The 20,994-nt window shown below is 42.8% G+C and overlaps 1 protein-coding gene across 1 annotated transcript in view; it reads left to right on the top strand.

Moving 5' to 3' along the window:
* SGCD (sarcoglycan delta) overlaps nucleotides 1-20,994 on the top strand; it is a 513,449-nt gene that overhangs the window by 113,331 nt on the left and 379,124 nt on the right. The window lies entirely within an intron of this gene.

The following is a 20,994-nucleotide window of genomic DNA, read 5'->3' as shown; positions in this document are numbered from 1 at the left end:
TGATAAAGGTTTTCCTCCTACTGGTATGTACTCAGTCACAGCAACTGTTAAGTGGTAAATTGTTCCAAGACATTTGGAACATGGTGGTCATTGTTATGGGGAAAGGGTGATCTAGAAGAGACTGCTTGTACCGGAAAAACCATCAGTCATAGTAACAGAACTGGCAATAAATGCCACAAAACATCACCATCGCTCTCGGTCATACTGTTGAGCTAGCGTGAGCAATGTCCTTGCTTGTTCTTCAATGAAGTCTGAAAGATAGTCACTTTGGGGAAAGAGCAAGCACCTTGATTTAGCTATATTATTTTATCAATTTTGCATAGATTTTTTTTGTAAATGAATCAGTTTCAGGTGAAGACAGGCTTAAGTGTTGCATGAGTGTCTGTCACAGCCCAAAGGTGCTAATAAAATGTCTGTTGTACAGCAAAATAATATAATTGATTATTAAACACTATATCAGGCTCTACAGCAATAAGACATGAGGCGGACCTACCTATAAATAAATAAATTTTAAAATTTAAACCCTGCCGTGGATGAAATGTTAACTATGTATTTAAGGGGAGTACTGTTCTGAAAAAGGGATACTGTATCACTAATTTATGGGCCCATATAAAATGCCACTTCAGTGATCTATATTGTCAGTGGGGCTATTTATATGATTAGGGTTCAGAGCTTAACTCTCCTCCCTTTTAAAGGAGGAGAATTAACTACTGTAAAGTCCAATATGAGCTGCTTTAAATGGTGTGTGAGGACACTTCTCTGTCATAGAAATATAGTAAATTAGGGAAGTGGTGTAAAATATCCAGGAAGGCGTTGCGTACTGTGTGTGCCTATTCATTAGGCATGCGGTACCCATCCCTGGCTCAATTTCCTTCTTCCTCAAGGGGAAAAGCATTTGGCAGAACCAATATATAGCTGTCAATAATAAGAAGGCTTCTGTTTCCAATACTATCAATCTGTCACAGCCTCCCCTTTTATGAGCACCTACATTATGAAAATAGGGCCTGCTCTGAGTTTGGAGCTTTGCACAGAAGCAGATTTTTAGAATGCTAGAAAGCAAGAGGGGCTGAAAAATCCCATTTGTTGCCCCTTTCCTTCTCCTCCTCCTCCTTCCATATGCCCATTTTGTAAATCATCAGGTGTCTCAGAGTTTGTTTTTTCCCCTTGCTTTAAGAGGTGGACAGATTAGGGTTCAGGTTGTTCCTGTGCAACCACTAAACATGCTAAGCTGCAGTTTCTGCACCGTTTGAGTCCCCAGTTGGGATTGTTCTCATTTGTTTTGAAAACTGTGTCCTCCTGAGGAGGGACTGAGTACTAAGTGTTTGCATAGGGTCTGGCACATGAGGGGCCTGCCCTTAGGCGCTACTGTAATAAACATGATTAATGATAATCATGATAGTACTTTTTTTAAAAAAAGAATTTTCTTGTTGTGGAAGGCACTGGGTTGGCCATCCTAGAAACTTTTCGCTATCCACAAAAGCTACAGCAAAGACAGTGACTTGCAAGATTTCTCACACTACCTGCAATCCAGTGCACCTAACTATGTATCAGGCCAGATCTTCAGTTGATGTCAATCAGCATGAGTCCATGGATTTCTAAGAATGGAGGAGCTGGGCCACTATCTCAAGCAGTGGTGAATGCTTAGTTAGTTTTCCAGCCATACTCAATTCTTGGCCTCTGCTGACTTCCCACGGGTGCCAAATAGATTAGTGGGTTTTGTGCTGTGTCCATCTGACTCCTTGGATTTGGATTGAGCTGCTATCTTGTTGGATGATACCAATTTGTGGTCACTGCTGAGTTGGATTTGAACTGACAAGAGAGAGGATTGTTTTCCCACTACCTATACCAATGCAGTCATCCCTATGATATCTTAGTATTTCACCTACTCCAAGGGATTCCTTAGTTGCAGCTTTATTTGGTTTCTTTCTAAATAATTCTGACTTCTGAAAACACCTGTTGTTTTTGCTAACAATGCCTATTTCCCTTCCTTCAATGTTATAACAGAATTCACATTCTAATTCTCTCCTGTGACCAGGGAAGCCATAGAACTAAATTTTCTGGTCATTCCTTCTCCTCTTCTAAAGTTCATGGGGAACGCTTGTGCTAATTGAGGCTCTCAGAACATTATGCCAGGGATGTGTCCTGACCTTTTTGGGATTCAGCCTGCACTGTTTTGAGAAAACAGAAACTAGCAACACACAGTGGGGAGTAAATTGAGAAATGACTGCAGCAGCATTAGGTAAACCTTCCTTTCCTTAGTCTGTTGCAGAGATAGTGTTTTACATTGAGTTTCACCATTTATGGTACCAGTTGCTGACAAACTGATAGCAGATTCCGGAGTGTGCGTTTGGTATAGAACCACTTTCTCATTAAATCACTGACTTCACGCTCCTGTACACTTAGAAAGGAATTGATAACACTACAATATTTTATCAGTATTTATCAATATAGAAAGCCAAACACAGCAAAACCTAGACTGGAATTCCTGATGATTCATGTCATGTCCACCGGAGACAGCTAAGGTTCAAGAATTCATAATGTTCACAGGAGACAGCTACGGTTAGGGTTCAGAATACAGAGGAGGATTCAGGTGTAAGCTGCTGTTGGACTGTAGCAGATCATCAGAAAAGTGAGCATTCCTCTTCCTGTGAATTATTTACAAGCCACTCCCTTGCTGGCCTTCCCCCAGCCCCTGATGCATTGGGGTCAGTTCTAGGCAATGTTCCCTCTAATTTTTGACAGGCCGTGTGCGCAAAAAAATTCTTAGGTGCCAATTGTTGTGCGTCTGTGTAAATTTTTGAGTGCGTGGTGTTTCGCGGTGTGCGCGGAGCTTAGGATCTGTGTGCGCATGCACAGCTTAGAGGGAGCAGTGGTCCTAGGGGTGCTCCCCATGGGCATAATGATCTTGGGTCAATACACCCATTCAGATAAAGATCTTCCCCTTTCCGAGCAGGGCTGAGTTGGATGCCCCTGTCCCGGCTCTCATGGCTTCACTCCACAATCCAGATGTCCTCTGAGCAGCGTTTCTCTGGCCTGAAGAGGGACGGTAGTAAGTAAGGGAGGGATGTTCTTGCATGTCTGTCACTTTGAAAACTGACTGCCCTCTTCTGTCCTCTTGGATCTTTGCCTTTCCTCTGAGAATCAAGGGAACAGAAAGCAGAGTGTTGGTGTGCTTCAAAAATAAAATTCCTGATCTGCTCTTATCCCCCCCTCTTAAATGACTCTTAAACCACTAATTCTCTCCACCCACAAAGTCTAAAATCTTCCTTGGAGGGAAATGTCATTCAGTAGCGAGACCAGAGATGTGTTTCTTTGGGACTCAGATTTGAGATCTAGATTCCATACATATACCTGCTGGATCATCCACTCCAGCATCCTAGGAGACAAGATTCCCTCTGGCTCCTGTAGCTTCTCATGGGCTTTTGCTTCTCCCTTATCTTTCGGTGGAGAGTCTTCTTGGCAGGTCCAGTGCCTGACTGGCAGCGGAGAGTCTGGTTTGGCAATTTCACCTGCAGAGATAGGGACGCCTGCACTGAGATCTCGCCGGCAATGGTGCACTGGACCCATGGCACAGGGGTTGTGAGGTGGATGGAGTAGGTGGGACCTGGTAGAGTTTCCCTATCTGTACTTTCTTGATGCTTCTTTAGCCTGTAGGTCCAGAAACTTGTTCTTGTATAAGCTCTCTCTTTCTCTTATTGTCACATCTTGGGCGTATGCCCCTCCCCGTGCGACACTACCTTACAGTCAAGTAAGCTTTGCTGAGTCCCAGATGTCAGCGCTCCCAGGTATGGGGGGTTCCACGTGGGGAAACAGTTCTGCAGCCTAACTGATGATACTTATGTAGTAGGCCAGGATTTTATTTAAGTACCATCAATGTGCTGGGTGCTTTTGCATACAACACAAAAATAGCTAAACACAGTGCCTGCCCCAGAGCTGGTGGTCTGAGCAGCTGGTACATAGGAGATGGAAACCCTGCAGACTCCAGGGAATGATGAGAAGTTGATTTGGACATTTCCGTCCCATCTCTTTGGATAGACTACTTTCTTGAGGGTTTTTAAAAGAGACTTGAATGAAGAGGTGCTGGGTCTGGGACGGGGAGGAATGTTTCTGCACAGGGGAAGGCCAAGAGGTCTTCTGGATTTTGATTTTTTTTGGGGTAGGTGCTTAATCTTCAAGTACTGTAGATTAATGTTTTGGCAAATCCCATGCTCTTTCTCTGACTTTCAGTATCACTTCCCCAGCTAATGTTAAATGCTACACAAACCCTGACACAATTTCCCATGTCTGCTTTAGGCACTGTAAGTAAAGCTCTTATTAATAGAGGAACCACAGGGGTTTCTGATTGAGCTGTTACCTCTGATTGTCACACTGTCACACTTAGGGTGTACTGTCCATTTCTCCCCATGCGTTTCACTCAACTATAAAATGCTCCTCATATAGGGACTTTTCTGTTACAGAACAGCTTTAAATGAGCTTTGAAATTAAAAACCTGTCTGTGTAAGATTGACCTCTTAGAGGGGCGGTGCGTGAGGCGACAACCACATTGGGTATTAGAGAGGGTTGCATTTCAAAATGGAACTTTAGAATGAGCTGCACAGAAATTGAAGTTCCATTCTGTGGGCATAGCAACAAGATAACTTACCCAAAAAGGAGTACGGTAAGATGCTTTTGCCAATAGATATAGACACTGGATCCTTATACTGTTTTAGGGAACATATAGAGGTTTAGCATGCAGGTGACTCTAGTAGTTCTTTTGATATAAACATTACTTGATTTCAGCACCATCAGAGTGATTGCAACTTTCAAAGAATGTGTTCCTCAGCACAGACATTTAGATGGCATAAAAGCCTACTTTTGATGTCCGTTTCATCTAATGATTATATTGACAAAAGAATGCCTCTCTGTTGGCTTGCTCTGTAAAACAACCTTAATGTGGAACATCACTCCTTTAACTCTTGCATGATTCTTAGACTCAGCACAAAACTCCCCTTGGAATGCAAGCTGGTCAGCACAAAAAGAACAACAACAAAAAAAAAAGAACAGTGATATTTGAAAGTATTTCACACAGCTTGAAAATTCAAAGGAAGATGGATGGCCCCTCACAGTGGTTCATTTCCATTGCAGTGGCTAACATGAGTGTCTCAACATTCACTGCCCTGTGGTACTTATTTTATGTGCTGAATGTGTGACATTTCCATCTCCAGCATGAGGAGTACCCAGGAAGTTTCAGTGGATGCACTCCATTCCACATTTGTCTCAAATTTAGATTCTGAAACATCAGGTTTTTACAAATCTTGCTGTCATTAGGAATTTCCCCATTATTATTGAAACTTCACTGTCAACAGTAGTTTTTAAACAAATAAACCATCCCCTGAACCCCAAACATGGCAACACTGGAAATGGACCTCATTGATTTTCATTGTCCATGCTGAAAGGAATGCAGAAAGGAAACAAACTCCATGAAGACTGAAAAGTGACAGAGATTCCTGTGTCTTCCCCTGTTGCTTGGGGAGATGGATCTTGACTGGGGTTTGCAGGATTTAAGAGAGGAGTGATGCCTCCAGGGAATGCTCCCCTGTGCGTGAGCCCTGGACCGGAGCTCTGTGGTGTTCCATTTCTCTTGATGAGGAGGGAGTTGGGAGAGCAGGTCTCACTCTTCTAGATTCTTCCCATCTGTCACCAAACACCAGGCATAACAAGATAGGTTACTTCAAGTAGTTGTTCTGTTGCAGGACAGCTGGGAGGCAGGAGGGGGGTTGAGATCTATTGTCTTTGCAGGGCAGACCCCTTCACCCTGTTTCTCAGATTGCGAATCAGACTGTGTCTCCTGCCTGCCATGAAAGAATTAGGGAGAACTGCCTATGTGCCTTTTGCTCCCTTGTTCCTATGGAGCGGATTTTGGGGTCCTTAGTAACGTTGTTTATCGTTAGTGAACAGGGAGTAATTAAAATACTCTGTTGCAGTGAATCTGAAGCATTATTAGTAACACAGGTAGAGAAATTGGTTTGCAAGACATTATATTTACAACGTAATGGCTTTTAAGGTGGCAGGTCTTTTTAACTGCTATGAGCGCTAGATGTCAAGATTTTAATGGCGCTCACTGTACATACAAGAAATGCTATTACAATTCCTTGCAAGGCGTTTGAAAGACACATGGTAGAATCTGTATTTATATGCAGGAAGTGGAGAATGCCATTTCATTTCAGTTAGGGCTAGAGTAGCAAAGGAGAATTATTTGGGGAGGATTGGGCAGAAGTCTTGTTGAAATGTTTCTCATGTCAGCTAACAGCCTTTAAATTCTGGGTGACGGGGTGTGTGTATGCACTTTGGGGATTTTCAGATCTACTCTGATATATATGGTTTGAAATTTCCTAGAGGTAACTAACCTTTGGGGAACTCTATTGACAAGGCCTGGAAAGAGAGAAGAGACAAGGCTCCTGTAGGGGGAAATACCAAAGCCAAGATCCATCACCAAGAAAGAGCCAGTAAACTGGCAAATCTCAGCTTTTTGCCGAGTGTGTAAAAGGTCAGTCATCCCCTGCCAGCCCCTCTCCAGCATGTCTTCTGCCAAAGCAGCTTTAGACATTTCTGCCACAAGGCAAGCTGCACTGGAAACAAAACAGAAAATTAATATAAAATTACAAAGAAATTGCCAAAGTGATGTCAAATTTCCAGTATGCTCCGTTTTGCTCCACTCTGATCGGGGTATTGGAAACAGTCATCGTTGCCTTGGAAATAATTTCCACTGGGATCAAAAAATTATGGGCCAGATCTTTGGCTGGTGTGAATCGACACAGCTCTTCTGGCTTCAGTGGCGTGAGGCTGATTTTTGGACCAGCGTATTTCTTTAGAAGTTGGAAAATGATTCACTTATTTATTTCCAGGTTTTTCTAAGTGACCACAAAGCTCAGGCTTCCTTGGGGTGCTCCCATCTCTGCTGAAGGTGGTGCTAGGTGTGTAGGTGTGCTTAGAATTTCAGTGCCGTGGGCCCAATTGGTTATCCCTGGCACCTTCCTAGGATGCCACAGCTCCTCTTAGGGGCGCAAAGTGCCAGCTGTGCTCACAGATACTCAGTTGAGCATCCTAGTGCGGGGTTGGAGGTCCTGTTAAAGGTGCCCGTGTTCGGAGAATTGGGCTTTGTGGTGTGAAAGTACAATAACTCTCCTGTTTTTCTGTCCCCGAGGCTGTGAGGAGGGAGGGAAGGAATATATGGAGAGAGAGCAAATCTATCATTGAAACTAACTGTCTGTGACTGATGCCACCGATGCAGACTGTTGAGTACTGTGAACCAAACCCCCTCATATTAAAGAAGAATTGCAATATCTGTTGCCTCTCTTGTGTAAAAGTCATAATAGGTTCTAAGGGGAAAACTGCTTGCAGAATTGAATTTTTGAGCACTGAAAATACGGAAAGGTGAAGCATTACATTTTTTATGTAAGCCCAGGTCTGTAAGTTTGACGCTGGGAAGATGTGTGAAAATAGCTAAACCAAAGCTCTGAAGGATGCTTCAAGCTATGGGAACTGAGCTCTTGGAACTGGGCTATGAAGTCATTGAAACACAAACAGATGTTTTGGAATAGAGCTTCAAAACTTGCAGAAGACTATTTTCCCCACACGCCTTTCAGTGAGAGGAGACTTAAGAATAAGTTTATCAGTTTTATTATCTCCTTCGCAAAAGTGATACACACATGCAGGAAGCAGACTTCCTTGATCGTGGGCTCTGAAGTGAAACAGCACTAGCATATTACAGCCCCAGTTGAACCAAAATTGAGTTGAAATGGGAGAGATGCGCATCAGCCTGTTTAGAACCCAGAGGGAAAAGAGTTTCTAGATGTTTAAACAGCTTCTTCATGAAGATGTTGAATGCAGATAAATAAACATAAGGGCGCCATATTGGCTTCAAGTCCACGACATTAGGCACTGGGAGAAAGCATGCGGTGTTAACACTGAGGAGAACATCTGAGGTTACAGATGTTAGTCATGTCACTTAATGCACTACTGAAGGTGCTCAGATGTTATGATGATGAGGGAGTTGTAAAGCCTCTATTGACTAGAACAAAATTGGTAAGAAAATACATTAAATGTAATTTATTTGGTTTTTTCCCCCCTCCTACTTGGTGGATGCTCTACCATTCTCATAGATTTTCCTTCTGCCTTGTGGCAGAGTGACCACCATTCTTACTGATCGCTGATTATTTCCTTTGGGTGTGTGTGTTAGGTAATTAATTTGGATGCCGGGGTGTGAAACTAGCTCTTGGGACCAACCTGTAGTTAACTGTATTTATTGGTATTGATGCCCCATTGTGCGAGGGGCTGTACCAGCGCATACTAATCCCTACCACTGAAGGGTTTCACAGACTAAGTAAACAAAACAAAGGAAGCATTATTATTATTATTCCCATTTTTACAACTAGGGTGCTAAGTTACCAGGGATGAAATCCTCGCCCCATTGAGTGAAAGTTAAATTTTGTCTTTGACTTCATTAGGGCTCGGATTTCACCCAAGGATATTAAGTGACATGACTGAGGTCACACCAAGCACCTGTGGTAGAACTGTGAATAAACCCTAGTCCAGTGTCTAAACTCCAAGACCATTTTCCTTCTCAACCGAGGAGTCTGGGGTAAGGTCCAGCAGTTGCTAGCCCCGACTAATGAGAAGAAATGCAAATTGATATTCTGTTTAAAAGTAGTCCCTGAAAGCAGGGGAGTAGAAGCTCTTCTTTTGCCTGTCCCAGGGAACTCCTAGTGATAGAGAAGAGCATAACACAGCCCCTTCTCATTAGTAATTCTTACCTTTGGCCATAAGGATTCTGGTCTCAGATTATCACTAGGATAAAATACTTAAATACAAAATATCTATAATGGCCCAATTTCATCTCTTCATTTTGTGCCTGCTTAACTAATGTAGCAAGTGGGATTCATTAGCACAGAGTCATTAACAACTCACCATTTGTTTATTTGTTTTTTATCCCCCCAGAAAAACCATAAGGCAGAAATTCATTTATTTTTCAAAAAGATTTGGATAGTGTTTTATATTCCTATGGCTTTTTATTATTTTTATCCTGTCTTCAGATTATACGTGCGTGGTAATAAACCAAGTGACTTTTAATTGCCTAATTTTTTTCCCTATTGCCTTTAATTATGCTTGCTTGCGGAACACAATCTCGGTGAACTTGGGGAACATAGGGAGGAAAGCACAAGAATAATTACTATACATGCTTTCCAGCTTCATTTGGTTCTCCCATAAAGCTGCTTCTTCCTCCAGCCATAAGTATTTAATAAAGTAGTTAGTGATCACCACAAACAATGAGACATCTTCTGTAAGAATTAAGGTCCTGATCCTGCAACTAAGGTCCTGATCCTGCGACCTGGCCCCATTGACTTCAGTTGGGTTCTGCTTATCATATTGCAGGGTCAGTCTCTTAATTCTCCTCCATTTGGGGTTTTCTTTGCCTACTGCCATAGGGGGAAAAAAAATCAAAGTTTATTTAAAAGATACAGGGTGAGATTTTTAAAAGTGCCTGCGGGGATGTCTACACTGCAAAAAAGACTTGTGGCAGTGAGTCTGAGCCCAGGTCAACTCACTTTGGCTCATGCTATGGGGCTAAATATAGCAGTGTAGATGTTTAGGCTCAGGGTGGAGCCTTGGCTCTGAAACCTGGGGAAGGTCATAGAATCATAGGACTGGAAGGGACCCCAAGAGATCATCTAATTCAGTCCCCTGCACTCAAGGCAGGACTAAGTGTCATCTAGACCAGTGCTAGTCAAAGTGGTGGTCCGCGGACTGGTGCTGGTCTGCGAGCCATCGGCTGCCGGTTTGCACGCACATTGGAAAAAAAATTGCCGGTCCCCCATATCAGATAGCTTGAGAAGCACTGATCTAGACCATCCCTGATAGGTGTTTGTCCAACCTGCTCTTAAAAATCTCCAGTGATGGAGATTCTACCACCTCCCTAGGCAATTTATTCCAGAGCTTAACCACTCTAACAGTTAAGTTTTTCCTAATGTCCAACCTAAACCGCCCTTGCTGCAATTTAAGCCCATTGCTTCTTGCCCTATCCTCAGAGGTTAAGAAGAACAATTTTTCTCCCTCTGCCTTGTAACAGCCTTTTATGTACTTGAAGACTGTTATCATGTCCCTCCTCAGTCTTCTCTTCTGCAGATTAAACAAACTCAATTTTTTCAAACTTCCCTCATAGGTCATGTTTTCTAGACCTTTGATCATTTTTGTTGCTCTTCTCTGGACTTTCTCCAATTTGTCCACATCTTTTCTGAAATGTGGTGCCCAGAACTGGACACACTATTCCAGTTGAGGCCTAATCAGCATGGAGTAGAGTAGAAGAATTACTTCTTGTGTGTTGCTTACAATACTCCTGCTAATACATCCCAGAATGATGTTTGCTTTTTTTGCAACAGCATTATACTGTTGACTCATATTTAGCTTGTGGTCCACTATGACCGCCAGATCCCTTTCTGCAGTACTCCTTCCTAGGCCATCATTTCCCATTTTGTATGTGTGTGATTGATTGTTCCTTCCTAAGTGGAGTACTTTGCATTTGTCCTTATTGAATTTCATCCTATTTACTTCAGACCATTTCTCTGGTTTGTCCAGATCATCTTGAATTTTAATCCTGTCCTCCAAAGCACTTGCAACCCCTCCCAGATTGGTATCGTCCACAGACTTTATAAGTGTACTCTCTCTATGCTATTATCTAAATCACTGATGAAAATATTGAACAGAACCTGACCCAGAAACAATCCCTGTGGGACCCCACTTGTTATGCCCTTCCAGCATGACTGTGAACCACAGATATCTACTCGCTGGTAACGATTTTCCAACCAGTTTTGCACCCACCTTATAGGAGCTCCATCTAGGTAGTATTTCCCTAGTTTGTTTGTGTTTGTTTGTTTATATATAGTTTGTTTGTTTGCTCCAGCCCTAACCTGAATGTCTACACTGCTATTTTTAGCCCCATCATGTGAGCCCGGGTCGGTCTGAGATTCGCTGCCTTGGGTTGGTTTGGTGTTTTTTTGCTGGATAGACGTATCCATAGTGTCTTAGGGACTGTCAGTGGGGTTGTGCTCCTACATTGTTTAGGTGCTTCTGAAAATTTCACCCTCTTTTAACAATAAAGGGGCAGGATGGGTTTTTTTGAGATGGTGGGATCCACTTATCAAGTTCTCGTCCTTCCCATGACAAAGCGATCATTGCTACATTTATTTAACAATGTGCTTGGGGCTATCCAAGATCCCAGAATAAAGAATTCTAGTCCCAATGAGCTTAGACTAGAAGATATGACACAGAGGGAAACCCTGAGGAGAGAAACGATTTACTATTCATATTGATTTATTGCTAGCTCACTTCTTGTGGACACCTACAGTTTTCATTAAAAGCCAGGCAGTTCTGAATCAAAAGGGAGTTATCTCTATGGGGTAAAAAACAGATGCTTAAAAAAAAGCTAGGATATTCTTGACCTGGGAAACATGTCGGCAAAAGTTCCCTCTTACAGAAAACTAAGCAAGATGATGGCAATTTTCTTAATGATCTTCATCTACCATTTACCTTATCAAGACAGGTAATTCTGTTAACTGCCTAACTTATCTGCTGTGCGGCTAGCTGATGAGTTAAGTAACCCACCTTGCGTATCCAAAGTTATTGCAATGTCAGAAACGCGCAGGATGGTGGTTTCTGCTTTAGTTCTCTCCGTATTTTCTCTGTGTTGTGCGTTTCCCTGCCCATTCCTGAGAAAACAGTGGCACGCTGAAAACTAAGAGACCAACATGTACGGATGCTGTTTTCAGAACTGTCCGTCCTATCCCAATTGCCTTTGTTTTGCTGGGCTGGCTTGTGTGCCTCTTGTACAGAGGAAGCATTGAATGTTAATGACAATCTATATGCCTGTGACATTTAGATCACTTTATCAATCAAATGTGGCATGTTGTGCCAACCAAGCCACCTGTCGTCTTCCATCAGTGTCAGAAAGTCTTTCACCAAAGGCTGTGGGTGCCAGCTGTCATCCTGAAATAAGCAGTGGGCCTGCCTTAGGATAAGTGTATTTAGGGAATCTCGTTAGATTGAATTTTCTGTCTTGACAGCCGCTTTTGAGTTTTAGTTTAGAAAATAAAAATAAATTATAGGCTAATAAAGAAACCAGCACACCAATAACAAAGAACCAGGCCTGAGGGTTTGTAACATTAACTATTCACGTCCACTCCTGAAAAATTACCATAAATCCCACTGACAGCGCCGCTGATGCATTTGGCCCTCTCTCTGGTGTTACTGAAATCTGAAACATCACAACCCGTTTTGCGGATCATGGAACCATTTGCCTTGGAAATCTTAACGTCCCCCTCCTTATCCCAGCAGTGGAGGCTTGACACGGCGGTTTTGTGTATTCTATGATATTTTGTTTGTTTCCATGACGCCCTCAGAAACTCTTACCTTGTTCTAATCAGGAAAGCCTCATGAACGGCGAGAGCTGGTGTCTCCCTGCTTCTGTGTAACGAAGATGTTACTTGATCAACAATTTTGTTTGAGTATCTCCTTGCTAAAATGTTAATACATTTGTGCTCCCCTTCAAGCTTTGGTTAAGCTGGGTTATGAGTAGTGGTTTTAGTTCTACATCACTCAGCGGAAAACCAGCACCAGCAGATTGGATTGCAGTATTATTCAGGGAAACCACCCTTGACTCATGCCTTTGTTACTTGGCGTAAATTTACAGGAGGATAGAAGCCCAAACTCCGTGTTTGCAGGTGTAATGTGGGGCTGCGCTGGTCAGTGCAGGTTGCGGTTTGAGTTGTACTGATGCATATCCAGGCAGGCCTTTTGCTACCGGTGTCTGCATCTCGGGTTCTGCAGGCTTGAGCCAGTAGTATCCAAGAGGTAAGTCTGACCCCATGGTGTAAAACCCCTGCTGAATGAATTAGTCAGTGAATAAATGATCAGCTCCACCAAATACATCTGTAAACAGGCTGACTGAATCTCTTATATCCGCATTGCTTGGTCATGAAAGCCAATCTTTGAAGCGCAGCCACTGGAAGACTTAATGTCAAGAGAAAACTATTACAAACACGTTCATTAGGCCATTCCATAAACAGGCTTGATGTCTTGCCATAATTTCCATAGCAGAAGAGGAATCTATACTCTCCTCTCCACTGTTCTGAGCAACTGAGTGTTCATTTTAGGTATGAATTTTCAAACGCTTATTAAGGGTTTTCATTGCCTCATTTGTGACATTTAATGGAAGTTTTATAAAGTGCTAGTTCTGATTTTTCCTTAAAGATAAGGCAATTGGTTCTCCAAGTCAGGGGCCTTTTTTATATACTGATTAAAAAATTGCCCTTCCATGATTTTTCTGTCTCTTCAGTCCCCATAGGTGAGATTTGTGTGTAATTTGGATTAAAGCTCTCAAGTGCTATTTGCATAGAATTTGTCCATTCAGATTCCTTATTTGTATCCTGTATGGAAATCTGATTTCCAGAAAGAGAGTCTCCTTTTCTTTCCCCAGCGGGAGCCTCCCTCCCCCAAATTATATATGGTATACAGTCAAACCAATATACAGAGGGGCTAGTACCTCCTGTCTCTGGGATGTAATGCTTCTGGATACAGCAAATTATTTTATAAGGTTATAGTGAGTATTTTTCCACTATCATCATACATAGGTCATTCTCCTTATTGCTGCTTTCCAAGCATCTCATTGTCACTCTCCAGCATGTCTGTGCTTTCTATTATTTACCCGCTGAATACAATCACTTGCGTTTTTTCCCAAGTTGAAAAGATGAAGTTCCTTTGAAAAGTGCAGTGGAATGTTCCCAGGTTGAAACGGGCCCTGAGCACTGCTGCTGGCATAGGGCCTTTAATTTACTAAATGTCAGTTGTTTGATGGCAATTCAACATGACTGGTGATTGCACTGCATCATGTTATTGCCATGGCTGCAAAGGCTGTTTACCTTTTGAAAGACTGAAAACTCAGCAGAACAGGCTGTCTTTTGTGAAACACTCCTAATTTTTCAGAACCTCCCCAATAGCTTAGGTGATCAACCAGCTGAAAATAAAAACCCTTATGTATTTGTTTGTACACCCAGTAGGGGCACATCTGTGCTGCACGCTAAGCCCTGGTCTGTGAGACCCGGGTTTGTGGACTAGTAGTTTCTGGTGCAAGCATGAGCATCCATTGCATCGTATACCTGGGTTTACGTTTGCTGGACTTGGGTGTCTCAGCCCTGCTAACATGTCCATGCTGCAGTATGCAGACCGTCTGACTCAGGTCTGCGGCTTGACTGGCATCCACCCTGAAAAATGACAGGGTTTGGACCCAAGTCACAGCAGGACTTGGGCACTGATCTACCTGCTAGCAGGGTGGACCTGTGTCCTGAGTGCTTGTGGACAGAAAAGGGGGTTGGGCTCAAACTGGAGTCAGAGCCCAGGCTCAGTGTGCAGTATAGACATACCCTAGGGGGATCCTCAGAGCATAACTGCAGTTTTGGGACTAACTTAAAAAAGAGAGGTTTCAGAGTAGCAGCTGTGTTAAAAAAGAGAACGTTCCGTCAGAAGCTGTTTGCTGTGCTCTGAAGTGACTCCCATGGTGGTGATGGGAGGGCGTTTGTCTCAGATTTAAAATTTGTCTTTCAAGTGTTTTTTCTCTTGTAACCCATCTTTCCCTTTGCTTGACCCCATACTGAAGTCATAGTCCTGTATTGGTGACCCTATAGTCAGGTGCTGTGGAAATAGCTCTGGTGTCCAAACTCAGCACTGGAACTGCATCGTGGAACGGACTAGAAATGGGAGTAGGCCTGTGTGAGGTGGAAAACAGATGTTAAAGCCCTCCAGCTGTTCTCCATAGTTAGCCAGAATAACCACAGCGGTCATGCTGGGGGCAGTAAATGAATCTGCAACACTAGATATGGAAGGGTGAATGTTTAGCTGGGCTGAGATACAGCATTCATTTTGGGGGGCACTCAACATGCTCCCGTAAAATGAACTGGCACCAAACGGTGATCCCTTGCTCCTTCAACTACCTGGTTTGGCGGCTGCCATTGTGCAGTGTGAGGTGGTCTCAGATTTGTGCCCACAACTTAATTGTGTACACAAAATGCAGGTGCAAATTGTGCCTGCAAAAAGGGACATTATCCTTCTGAAAAGTGTGTGTGTGTGTTTAATGTCCATGGAAAGAGTCAGATTGGCAGTCCTGGAAAACAAAGTCCTTCCTTTATCCATGTGTAGTGGACTGGGCAGGTTTAGCCTGTCCACTCTGCCACCGTTCTGATCTTGGAGGAACCAGCTTTCTGTGGTTAAAAGAAAGCCGAGTCTTCATGAGGACTCGGTTTTGGCGTGTTTAAGAGACAAGAGGGTCAAAAAAATTTTTTGTGTGTCTGTGATGGTGGATACATGTTCACTAGGAACCCAGCTTCCACAAACAAATTCATTTAGCAGAGGCTAAGAAGGAGCTGCCCCAGTTTAATAACTTTTGATCACTGTCGTACTGGTGGTCTAGAGAAGGAAAGCTCTATCTCCTACTCCTCGTAGACATTTTCAAGGTTTCCCTCTTCCCTTTGAAAGTTGGACTTCAGACCTTGCCTGGCAAACCTCTTGGAGTTCCACGCATAATTTGTTGAAATACACCAAAGCTAGTCCTTATTCACCTGTGCCGCTTGACACACTGCTGCAGTCCTACAAGAAGCATCTGTTGATGGTGTGCCAGCATACTGAAGTATTAATGCACACGACTCACATCATTCTTATTGCTTCTGGTAAATCTATAAAAGCGATTACTAGCCTGCTAAAGATGATTTTATAGACTCTGCATCTGGCTTATTTAAAACTAAATTACTGTCAGCATTAGAAACATTTATCACCAATGGACCAAGGAATAATAAATAAATAATAATAATAATAATAAAGCCTGACTAGATTTAATTAGTTTTTGGCGATGCGGCTTTAAAATAAAACACAGATTGAGAAGGCTCACATAGCTAATGAGTGTAACTTGGATGTTTAAACATGTAATATGAGTCATAAAGGTCCTGCATGCACCATAGTATTTTTGCCAGGTCACTAAAGACCAATATTTTTGTAAAACTTCACAAGAGGAAAAGAAAAGAAATGGATGTCAAACTATTTTATTCAGGGCAACTCATCCTTTAGCCACAGGGAAAATAAGAAATTGCTCTGAGCTGGAGCTCGAAATACTAAATGTCTATCAGAGTTGTCTTTTTTTTTTTAAATCAGAGTTTGAAAAATTAATGTTTGGGACATTTGAAAAATGTAGAGGAAAAGTCAAAATTCCCCTGCGCCAGTGGCTCTTTGGGCTGATGCGGGTAAGGCATGTCCATTTCATAGGCAGCGGTGCACAAGGGAGTGATATAGCCAGCAAAAAAGGAAACAAAAAATTCAAGTACAGGTGAAGGATTGTCTTGTGGGTAAGGCAATGGACTGGGACTTAGGAGATCAGGGGTTACTGTCTGGCTTTGCCACTGACTTAGTGGGTGATCTTGGGCAAGTCACTTAATCTCTCAGGCCCCCAGTTCCACATCTATAAAAATGCATATAATAACCCTTCCTTCCCTAACCTTTGTCTATCTTGATAAACTCTTCAGGGCTTGTGTTACTGTGTGTTTGCACAGCACCTAGCACAATGGAGCCCCGGCTCAGTTGCATTCTGTAGATACAACTGCAATGCAAATAATGAATAATAACAAAGTGCCCTCAGATACTTGGACTTGCTTTCATTTCCCTGAAAACAAATGTACCATTTAACCTTGGAGAGGCAGGCTGGGTGAGGAAGTGGGAATCTTGTAAATTACCTCAGATATGCTCACATTTGTAACAGACCCTGGAACTTTTCCCTACTGCCGGAGTCTTTCCCTTTTCCTGTGGCAAGGAAAGTCTCCAGTAGTGGGGAGGCAGTTGGACACTGACTGCTAAAAATCAGCATAGATGGGGAGTGACTGCTTGGGTGTGTGGAGAGTTGGGTCGAGTATGTACCTTAAGATGTCCTGGCTTTTCTTACTGTACCTGTCTGAGCAGTGCCTCCCCATCTACACTGCTATTTATAGCCATGCTAGCTGGGCGTGCAGTGTATGTACTCAACATGCCACCATAATCGAAACCTGCCTTAAATTGACTTGCCCAAGGTCTCACGGTGAGTCTGTGCCGGAGTTGGTGGGTGAACCCAGATCCACTGAGTTTCAGCTGAGGTGCCTTCTCCAGAGGGCCATTCTCCATTTCTTTTCTGTAGGAAATCCCAGACCAAGGGAAGCAATGGTACTTGCTTTTTATGTCTACATGGCTCAAACACTGAGGAGCATGATGTTTATAAACTCTGTGTTTTAAAAAAGATTTTTTAAAGATTTGTTTAGTCATAGATTCCAAGGCCAGAAGACACCATTGTGATCAGCTAGCCTGACCTCCTATATAGCACAGGCCAGAGAACTGCCCCCAAATAATTTTTGTTTGAACTAGAGCATCTCTTCAATATCAAAATTAATTTTTTTGTTAAAATTCCCAGTGATGGAGAATCCACCACGACTCTTGATAACTTTTTCGAGTAGTTAGTTACCCTCCCTGTTAAAAATTGACACCTTATATCCGAGTTAATTAGAATGTACACAATTCCAATAAAGCCATAAGCAGGTGTACAACTAATATGAAAAATTATTTTAGTCATAATCAGGAAAATAATCCTTTAGTTATGTGTCTAACAAGTACCACAGTGCATCATCTAATATTTCAGTGTGCATATTAACTTTAAAGGCAGAACGACAAGTCCAACAGCTATTGGAATTTTTATACCTATAAATCAATTTGTTAATAGTCAGAATTAAAATATTTTAGATATTTTAGATTTTAGATATTAATATATTAAGGCCAATTTTTTCAGAAATATGTTCCTAGAATTTAAGCACATAAACTCAGAGGTGAAATCCCGTCTTCATTGAAGTCAATTATAGTTTTGCCCTTCACTCCAAAATAGCCAGGGTTTCACCCATAGTTATATTATTGATGAACCGGAGGCTGTCTTTTAAGAAGCTATCCAGTAGCAATTTAAAGATTCCAAGTGATGATGCATGAACTACCTTTGGTAATCTGATCTACTGGTTAATTTCTCTCACCACTCAATAGTTACATGTTATTTTTGATTCAGGTTTGTCTAAATTCAACATCCAGCTGTTGGATTTTTGTCATGCTTTTGTCTCCTAGGTTTGGGAGACCCCTGACATCAAATTTCTTCTTCCTGTGTGGGTATTTGTAAACTCTACCCGAATCACCTTTTAATCTTAAAACACCTTTTTAGCTTTTTGAAGCTTTCTTTAGGATAGATTGAATCTTTCATTGTAGGTCAGACTTTCCAAATCTCAGATCATTTTTGTTGCTTTTTTCAACACTTCCCAATTTTTCAACGTTATTTTAAAGATACGGACACTGGAACTGAACGCAGTATTTCCAGTGGTGATCTCCAGTGCTATACACAGTGGTAATATTACACGCTCACTCCCATTTGATAGTCCCCCATTTGGACATCCAAGAATCACGTTAGCCTTTTTTGTTATAGCATTACACTGGCAGCTCATGTTCATTTAGTTATCTACATAACCAGGGTTGGCAGGCGGGTATCTCCTGCCGATGTAACGCTGGTGTGGGCAATGCTTAGGTCGCTGTAACTCACGTAGCTTAGGGGTATATGTCTTTTTCACACCCCTGAACGATGTACATTAGATTGACTTAAGCGGTAGTGTAGACATGCCCTAAGTTTCTATTTCTTATGGCTGCAGAGAGCCTCAAAGATGTGAATTAATGTTTTTCTGAACTTGCAGAGTTCCTGAAACAGTGATTTTGGGAGCTGTGAACTGACTGAGTCATCTGTCTTAGGGGCCCCTGACTTCTGTGGCTGTGTGGCCATGGAATCAAGCATTTTTCCATGACACCAAAGAATTCTGCCTTGTGCTCCAGAATTAATTATTATGCTACTGATAGACATCCAGCATTTTGTTTTCTGTTGCCTGACCCTTCTGGGACCCACCTGCAGCTGCGCCTTGCTCTGCACCTTTCCCTACTTGGGGGAATTAATTGGATTACATTGCCTGCTGCCTTTATCATTCCTTACAAGCAGGCAGGTGGAGGGGTCAACAAGCCAGAACTAGGGTCCAGTTTGCAGGACCCAGAAGCCCAGGCTGTGTTGCTAGGTTGCTTAGAGAGTACAGTAGCAGATGAAGGCTGGGGTTTTTAGAAGGTGAACTGCGGAAGTGTACTACAAGATTCCTTCTTCCCTGGAGCTCACAGGGCAGGAAAGGAGGTTTGAAGTCAGACCACACAGGCAACATCATAACTGCTAAACGTTTTACACTTGCGGGGAAATGGAGGTGCTGGTCTCTCCTGTCTCATTTCATTCAAAAAATGCCTAGAAGCAAACCAGTAACACTGAAGAGCATTATCATTGTTCTCAGGTTAAAATGACGTGTGGAACATCATATGAGGTCAGAGCGCTTGCACTATATGTTGTTGTCTCCGGAGGGCTGGCGAGTCTGCATGCCGAAGTATAAGTTACTGAGATGCCTGCCGAGTCAGGTCTTATAGGGACTGTTAAATCCTGAGACCGGTTTCTAGCACAGTAAGGGGAGCATAAGTCCCTTGCCACCACAGTAAACCTAGGTGTCACTAGGCCAGCCAGCACTGAGGACGGTGAGCTACAGAGTGCGAGGGTGGTGCGTATGCTCCGTTGGGAGTAGGTTCACAGCTGCCCAGATGTGTCTCTGTGAAACAGGGACTTCATGCAAATGAGCCCCTCACCCCTCTGAGCAGTCTTCTGTGGAGCCCCAAGGCTTCAGCGCCAAATCCCAGGCAGAAAGGACCAGAGACTATTTGTTGTATTAGGGCAGAGGGATGCCTGGTGTGTCCCCTTAATGGACCGGTGGGACTAGGAATTCCAAAGGGGGTGGGACTGGCGTCATGGCCCCATCCACTTCTGCCCAATCCTGTAGAGTAGAACCAGTGTCAGAAGGGCACATACTGTAACTTATTAAAAATGTGCTTCCCCTGCCTTTTCCCCACACCTCTGCTCTCCAATGTCCCACTGGCCGGTGCCCCTGCCATATGCTGTGGCTTCTTATTTGCACAGCAGGAGCGCCCAGAGGCACCCTTTCCGAGCCCCAGTGCGCTGGGTGCTCTCCCTGCACACAGCAAGAGACGGCTCCTACCCCAGCGAACTTTGAATCTGATTCAAAAGAAGATGTAACAGGGTGTGGGAAATGGAAGAAATGGGGAATGGCGGGGTAGGGTAACAGTGGTAAGAACCCCTGGTTACCTAGGCTGGCTATGGGCACAGTTAGTAGGTTCTGAATCATTCAAAGGTTTTGTTGAATATTTTTTTATACTATAAGATTAGAAATAGAATAATAATACATCACAATGGAGCCCTTCCCATAGAACATAGTCTGGGCTTATTCATTCTTGCTTTGACATAGCTTAAAAGCTGCAGCGATCAGCCGTTCGCTGTCTTAAGTGTGAAACCATTCTAGCCTGGCCTGTCTTTCCTGTGTCCTGCCTTAGGATAAGGGACAAAGCTCCTGCTAATCAGTACATTAATCTGGATCTGTGCAAATTAATATGCCGTTACTCATCAGCCTTCTGCATAAACCTTCCTTTATATTTCAGAAGATGAATGCAAAATGGCTATTTTATTGTCTATGGATTTTGGAGCCATTCAGAGACCTCTAATGTTCATTTGGAGTCTCTCTCACGTTTCTAATAGACAGCCGCACACAGAGTTAATTAATAGGTTATGGGAGGAAATCACTGATGGGCATAGACTGAGGATCTTCAGATAAAAAACTGCTCATTTCCTATTAAGTTTAAAGAACAGTCTTTGCTCGAGCCTGAACGACCACGGTGACGCTTGATCAGATTACTGTGGGGTTTGGAATGAACCAAACCAAGGGTTTCAGGATGAAGCGAGTCCAATTGACTTTAACCTTCTTTGCATATATTTATCTTCAGAAA

This window comes from Lepidochelys olivacea (genome assembly GCF_965140295.1).
Source record: "Lepidochelys olivacea isolate rLepOli2 genome assembly, chromosome: 8".
Lineage (NCBI taxonomy): Eukaryota > Metazoa > Chordata > Testudines > Cheloniidae > Lepidochelys > Lepidochelys olivacea.
The sequence above is the reverse complement of the archived record's forward strand: the minus strand, read 5'-3'. Positions and strand labels throughout refer to the sequence as shown.